Here is an 8,693-nt window from a genome sequence, read left to right as displayed (position 1 = left end):
CCCTCGTATTGTGCTATCTCCAGCATGAGGTAGTGTTAATGGCCACCTTTACAACGATAACATAGGCTACAACTAGTTTTGGCACATCCTAGGCAACTACCCTTGCATTGCGTGAAAATGGTCGTCGCCTTCAGTATGGGGCAATAGCCCTGTCATAACCCAATTCTAGGTTATTCCTAAAAAATTAATTTGTTTTTCAAAAATAAAAATCAAATAAAAATAATTTTTAAAGATAATTTAAGGCCTAAGTGTCCCCTTTATGCCCAAAAATGGAGGAAACAATGCAAATTCAAGGTCAAAATTAAATGATTATTGGAAGAATTTGAATAAACATTAAGTCCAAGGACATAATTAAATTTTTAAGAGGCCAATTTGATTTAATCATGGGTCAAATTAAATTTTAATTATGTTTAAGAATTAATTTGGGTCTAATTGAAGAATTTAATTAAGTGCAAGGACTTAATTATACTTTAAATGGGTCAAATTAATTTTATTTGGGGTTTAATTGGTGAAAAATTAAGTCCAAGGACATAATTAAATTTTTAATAGGCCAATTTGATTTAATCATGGGCCAAATTAAATTTTAATTCTGTTTAAGAATTAATTTTGATCCAATTGAAGGATTTAATTAAGTGCAAGGACTTAATTATACTTTAAATGGGTCAAATTAATTTTATTTGGAGCTTAATTGGTGAAAAATTAAGTTTGGGAACTTAATTTAGGTTTAATTGAGAAGATTGAAATTTTAAGAGATCAAATTTAATTTTTACCAAGTTAATTGATTGAAATCAGGAGCAAAAATGCAAGAAAATTGAAGTTTTGGGGTCAATTAGAGGTTAAATTGGCAAAATCCGAGACCAAGAATCATTATGCAACATGCGGCAAACTATGAGGGCTCAATTGACAAAAACCAGGAGCAAAATTGAAGAAATTGAAAGTTTAATGGTCAATTAAGGGTTCAATTGACAAAATCTGAAACCAAGGACCATATTGTAAAAGGCGCATAACATCGGGGTTCCAATTAAAGTTTAGCAGGGGCTTAATTGCATTAAATCCAAAGTTTAGAGTCAATTAGAGGTTCAATTGAAAGAAATTGAAAGAAAAAGGACTCAATTGAAATTTAGTAAAAATCCCTATTTCAGTCCAAAATGACGTCGTTTTTACAAAAAAAAAGAAAAGGACCAGACAACGCGTCATCTGGTCACTATTTATTATCTTTTTTTCTCTCTCGAAAAAACAGGTCCGGTTATCCCCTTTACAGGTGCATTTAACGCACTTAACGTCCACTAAATTTGCCAAAACTTGCACGAAACTGATCACCAGAAATCCCTCTACATTAAGGTATGGTCGACGCCGGTTCACTGGTAAATAAACGGATGTGGCACTACCCCAAAGAGGCCAACTTGGAGAACTTTTTCTGCAGAATTGACAATTGAGGGTGCCTACTTTGAGCCAACAGTTAGGATCCTTCCCAATTGAATCAAGGGTTGGAATTTATTTCTCTATGTAGACAATGTTGCCCTCTTTTACTGCCTATAAATAGAGGCTCTGTTGATGACCTCATGGAGAAGAAAATCAAACTCAAAGTTGGCCGAAAACCAGCCTTTCTTGCTCATTTTTCTTGCAACCAATCCTTTCTTTGCCTTCTTTCTCCACCGTGGCTTTCAGCCACCACCATCTTCATCAACCGTCTTCTTCTCATCATCTCCACCTCTAGTAGTCACCAAACCATCTCGTATGGTAGTTACACATTTCTCTCTCTCTCTCTCTCTCTCTCTCTCTCTCCTCCATAAAAAAAACGTCTTCTCTGCCACGGGAACCTCGGCAGCAGCAACAACCGAAGAATCAACGACCACCACCTTGCCCAGAAGTTCTTTTCCTTCCCAAAGGCAGCCAGGGTAGTAGCTCTCTCCTTAGCCACTCTAGCAGCTTCAATCGTGAGCTTCCCTTCTCCTTCACAGGTCTCTGTTTTCTTCCTCTTCCAGCGGTGACCAGAGCCTACGACCATAGCCACACGGTGCGCCACCGGTCAGACCGCCAACTCCCCAACGCCATGTAAGCCTCCCTCCTCTTTTCTTCATTCCTTTCCTTCTCTGTGCATGAGATAGTGCAACGTGAATTAACGTTGCACTATGTCATGCAACTTAGTCACTGGGCTGCCAGTGACTAAGTTGCTTTGGGCTGGACTTGTCCTAGCCCAGTCTAGTTGGTTGGGCCGGGTCCAGCCCACCCCTAATAATAATAATAATAATAATATGTTGGTCCAAGTTCGGCCCAACCTCTTTGGGCCAACGTCAGCCCACCTGTTTTTGGTCTGTGTTTGGCCTAGCCCACATATTTAAATAATATTTAATTAATTAATATATATAATAAAAAATAAAAAAATAAAATAAAAAATTTCAAAAATCCTTTTTAAAAAATTTTGATTTTCTCAAATATTTTTTTATCAATTTTGTATAATATTGGGTTGTATATTTACATTGTAAAATACAAATCCGATATTAAAATACTAATTTTCTCCAAAAAAAATTCCAAAAAATTTGAAAAGTCTTTTTGAAATTTTTTGCTTTTCTCAAACATTTTTCTATCAATTTTACATAATATCGGGTTGTATATTTATATTGTAAAATATAAATCCGGTATTAAAATACCGATTTTCTCCAAAACAAATTTCAAAAAATTTTAAAAGTCTTTTTGAATTTTTTTTGATTTTCTCAAATATTTTTCTATCAATTTTTTATAATATTGGGTTGTATATTTATATTGTAAAATACAGATCCGATATTAAAATACCGATTTTCTCAAAAAAAAATTCTCCCTAAGATCCAGGTGTAGACTTTAATATTTGTGGGTGTAAAATTATATGATAAAGTACACCCCTCAGGTATTAAAGATTTTAGAATGATGAGGGTGTAACTCGATAAGGTACAGACTCTCTCATGAAAAGAGATCTACCTTGAATGTAACTCAATAAGGTACAGACTTTCTCATGAAAAGAGATCTACCTTGAGCCTTAGAAAAGACCAACAAATAGAAACCTAACTTAAAAAATAATCAAACAACAATACAACTTATCCTAGGTAGGGTGCATTGGGGGTGATACGTCTTCACCTTACACAACTAGTTCCGTACCCAGACTCTTGCAGACCATAAGTTCCTAGTAACCGTAATACTAGGTGGTGACTCCCAAAAATTGATCACAATTTTCCAATACACAACACCCATCATCAAGAGGCATGACAAGAGCCTCCGCCGTCACCAGACGACGCTTGCGCACCCCGCAACAAGCCCGATGCTGGATAGAGGCAACATTAGACACATTGACGCTACTATGGTGGGGGTAGCAAACATGATTGGTGCCTCCATTGCTAGTAGGGACCTGACTTGATGTATCAGGCACCAACTATGTGTGCCAGTAGTGTTATTACTGTCGTTGGTGGTGCATAACCATAAAGAAAGTAAAATTCCAAAACAAACAAAAAATATAATAAATAAAAGTAATAATTAAGAAATTAAATGAGAAAATACGAAGGACATAAGAAAAATGACTCAATTTATAAAGAAAAAAAGGAATAGGGGCCAACATATAATTAGGAAGATGGGGGTTATAAATACCCCATTCATTCCTTTTTAATGACCGACTGGAAAGTTGAAGGAAAATGAGGGAGAGTGTACATTTTTCTTTTTTGGAAGAGAGAGAAAAACATAAAATCACGTAGTACAAAAATTTAAAACCTTTAAGTAGAGAGAACAACCAATAACATGGATTCTAACAAGGAAAACAAGTGCTGAAATTGAAGAAAAAAAAGGAGAAGCAGTTGGTTGCAAGCATGAGAGAAGAGGCCAAACTCTTCAACTAAATTAAGCTGAAATTCTAAAATTTCTTAAGATATAGGCACTAGCCTTAATTGTGCAAAACAAATTAATAATTAAGTAGGAATTATACACCAATTTTAGATTTTATAAATTAGGGTTGTTGAAGTAAAATTTGGGAAAAATATAAAAATTGTTAGAATGAAGTTAGTTAAACTAATAAAAGATGTTTTGAAGTTTTGAACATAAGAAACACAACATTGTTAAAGAAAAATAATTGACTCAAATGCTTTAGTGATCGACGATGTGAGGATGGAATGAGGGAGGAAATGAATTCTGAAATTTAGGTTGATGAACATTTATAATATATGTAGAATATGGACAATGAATGAATGGGATAAGAAAAATCAACTAGAAAGAAAAAAGAAATCCTTAATCCCTTTAGACTAAGCTCGACCAAGAGCCAAATAGAGGGGGGGGAAAAAAAGAATTCTAGTGTGTTATGTATTTTTATACATGAACTAGTTATAGTAGAAAACTCACTTAGTGATGGTTGAAGAATCCTAAATAGATTTGTCACTCTCATTCAAGGGGATATTCAGGTCTCAGAATGATATAATTTGAAAACATCTTTTATAGAAATTGTAACTTGAGATGTTAGCTTTCCAACGAATCTAACCTTACTCGATTTGGAGCTATAAAGCTCTAGATATAGGTAAATATATGAGGGAAGGTCGAACTGCTGCCCCTGCTGACAAATTCAACAAGAAATGATAAAATGAGGAATGTTAGTTGTGATAGGGGTAAAAACCATTTTCCTTCCTACTAAAATTTTTGTAACATTGAATCTTGACAATGGAAAGGGGTAAACCACATTTGAAAATGAAATTAATGATGTGTGTAATGATTTAAAATAATGAAACATAAAAAGTAAATGTTGTTGTTGTTGCATTAAATGAAAATTGGACATGAACTAATGTAGTGTATCTGTGAATTCTAAAAGGAACCACAAGGGGAGTACAACAACAATAAGGGAGTGTAAATCGAGTATTGGTGGCAAGTAGGTGATTCAAACCTATACTCTCATTAGTTAAGAGTGAGACTAGTGTTTTATTTTATTTTAGAATTTAACACTTGCGAATAAAGTTAAAGAAATGAAAGATATGATGAAACGGATATGGATTGAAATTTGATTTTAGTTATGGACGTATGGACTTTTATTTTGAATAATGATCTATAATGATGAATCCAAAATAATCGCCTCTGGACTTGATTAGTCAATCATGATTAAGGGTAGCTAATGATTTGCTAACATTAGGATGATCTTGATGAAAATATAATAAATGTTGAACTTGATTAATTATTCAAATTAAAAATAGTTAATGATATCGACATGCAATGTTGGTATTGGCAAACCTAGGATAATTTGATTAACTTCCCAAGAAGAAAGCTAATGATGTCCAGAGACCTTGGCATCGACATTGTCGGAAAAATCTCCAATGTGAGATAGAAAAGAATTGATTAACTATTTTGGGTTGGAAGTAATTAATGGCACCAACCAGTAAGTTGATACCGACATTACTAAGGATTTGATTAGTCAGTCCAAGTAAGGACGATCAATTACACTAATAGAAATTATTAGTGTTGACAGGAACCTTCCTAAATTTAGGATAAGGTTGAAAGATAGGTGTACCTGATAAAAAATAATGAATAATAATCATAAATAATGAAACCATAAGTGGGTTACGGAATGATAAACTCTAGATATAGTAAAGAAAAATATATAAGTGTGGGTTTCTAGGACAACTATAATTGTGTACTACTAGTAGTTAATTATATATGTAAATACATATATTTGTGACTCTCCCTTATCTCTGCTATATTTTTACTTTTAATATAATTATTTTTATGTTTTGATATTGTAGGTTTTTCACATTCAAGCCAAGAGTAGTGTTATAAGTTTCTGATTCCTTTTGTATGAATTAGGAATTAAATGAATACCAATATATTTTGCCTTAAGTATTTATATGACTTGAATTGTATTAGTCTTTCTTTATATTAATCATCGAGATTCAAGATTTTTATTATTTTATGCTCGTAATATTAATGTTATTTATCAATGTTTGACTAACATTTTGTATATGTTTGTACATGAGAAGGAAAAATGAATATGTAAACTATCATGCCAATGACAAGTAATGATTATGGTTATGATGCAATATCAATATGTTATGATTGTAGAATGAGCATAAAATATGTGTAGGATAAATTGTTGATAACTTAAGACCTTCCTGATATAAGAGGGACTCTATTGAAATTTAGGTAAACCTTAAATAAGTCAATGAAAAAAAATTACCCATGAATTTCAGTAATATAATTGCTTTTCTTGATCCTAGAAATGAGAATGTTACAAAAAACTTTTTTCAAAATATTCCAGCCAGATATCCAATAAGATCTAATTAGAACAATTGCAAAAAATTCTTATTTTAAAAAATAGTAATGAAAGAAAAACTATTTTTAGGGAAAATTAAATTTGCAAACAAATTTAATTCAAAATTAACTCAATCGTAATTAAAACATGCAATTAATAACTTGAAATGTCTAACAAAGGCTCCTATACTATTTTTGAGTTTCCCGAAACACATACACTTAGCGAAAATGATACATTTAAATTTTTTGGGAGTTCAAAGATCCTAATACATAAATATAGATTTGTTTAAGGTTTATACAAAGATTGTCTAAAGATTAAATATTGTTCTAGGCTTTGAATATTGACTTCAAGATTAGATTATCACAAATCACAAGTTATCAAAATATTATGTCTTTAACGGTAATGCATGCAAGCTATTGGTAAGAAATCTCCTAAACCCCTTATGAGGGAAGGAATATTGTACCTTAAACTGTGAGATCTTTTTCTTTGTATGTTTAAGTGTTTTTGTATTATACATTACTCAAATTGAAAATATGTGGCATAACATTCTATTTATAGAAAAATCTAAATACCATATAAATAAAAAAATATTAATTTTTCTCTTCAATAATATCACATAAATTATTTCAGGTTAATTTTAGAAATTTATTCAATCCAATTTTTACTTTATTATTTCTATTTCTAGAATTGTAATTTTTTTTAATTATGTTCTAGTTCTCAATTTTAAAAATTTATTTATAATCATTTCATGCTTAATTAATCATTTCATTTTAATTTATAACCAAAGGTTCTTATCTGTGTGACCCATTAGGTTCTCTAATAAATTGATCCAAATATAAATCATACTTTTAAATAAAATAAGATTAAATAAATTAAATAATTTAATTTATTATCAATTTAATAATCACTTAATTTATATTTTAAGACCATATATAATGTCTAGCAACTTGTTATGATCCTTCAAATATTAGAAAAGTCATAAGTGATTTAACTTAACCTTTCGGTAACTGGTTTTTTAGTATAATTATTATCTCTTCATCAAGAATATTTTGATTTAGATATTATTAGTTGGATACCCATGCTACGCTGTAGGCTTACTTTTTATTTTCATAAAAAATATTTTAAAAATTTATAATACAAAAAATAATAATTTTTTCCAAATTTATTAATTCTTTTATTAATAATATTAATTATAATAAAAATAATAATATTTGTCACATAAATAATTATACTAAGAATTCCCAAGGATGATTATAATACAAATAATAATATTTTTTATATCAATACTTTGAGTTATAATAAAAATTATAATATTTTTAATATGAACACTTTGAGTTATAAGAAAAATAATAATATTTATAACATACATTATTATATTAAAAAAACTGAAGAATATTTATAACACAAATTATTTAGATCTTCGCGAGGACCTAATCGAATTGAGTCCTGAGGTAGGATCCATTAGACTTGGGTCTTGCGCAGAACCTATTGCATTGGCTCCAGCACAGGACTTTGTCACATCCTAACCCAAGATGAGGTTGGGTGTGGACGCGTCTAGGCTTAACATGGAGTTGGATGTAGTTGTATCTGCTTCCAAGTCCAACATATGGATGGACATGGTTGCTTCAGACCCAATATGGGGTGTGCGGGGACGCGTCTAGGTTCAACTTATGGCTAAGCGCGAATGTGTCCAGGCCCAAACTAGAGTTGGTCGTGGACTAGTCCAGCTCAACATGGGGTTGGGCGAGGATATATCCAAGGCCAACCTGGAGTTAGGCGGGGATGCGTCTAGGTCTAACATGAAGGTGGATGTGTCCATGCCCAATATAGAGGTGAACACGGTCGTGTCCAGATCCAACTTGGAGTTGAGTGTGGATGCGTCCAGGGCAAACTTGGGGTTGGACATGGACGTGTCTAGGTCCACCAAAGAAATATCATATAGTTGATTTGAAGGATAAAATTAAAAATTATTGTTATTATTATTTATGCCATAAATATTATCATTTTATTATAATTGATGGTATTAATATTAATACTATTATTTTTTTTATAAATATTATAATTTCTATTATAGTTCAAAGCATTAATATCAAAAATATTATTATTTGAGGACAAATATTTTTTTTATTATAATTGAAAGTAATAATATTTATTTTTATTGTAGTTCAAACTATTAATATAAAAAACATTATTATTTGAGGCACAAAGATTATTATGTTTATTATCATTAAAAATATTAATACTAAAAAATATTATTATTCTTAGCATTAGCACCACATCAAGTCTGACCCTTAGCCTTGGGAACACGACAAGCCAGCCCTAGTGTCACGTCGTGCATAGGTCTCACCATGCAAAAGGGCAGGCAACCCAAGTACTGAATGTCCCCACGTAAAGAGGCGGGCCTAACTTATATCTAAGGTAAGGACAAGTGAGCCCCAGCACCATGAGC

The sequence above is a fragment of the Populus euphratica genome, unplaced genomic scaffold (assembly GCF_000495115.2).
Source record: "Populus euphratica unplaced genomic scaffold, PopEup_1.0 scaffold55.1, whole genome shotgun sequence".
Taxonomy (NCBI): Eukaryota; Viridiplantae; Streptophyta; class Magnoliopsida; order Malpighiales; family Salicaceae; genus Populus; species Populus euphratica.
Note: the sequence above shows the minus strand (reverse complement) of the source record.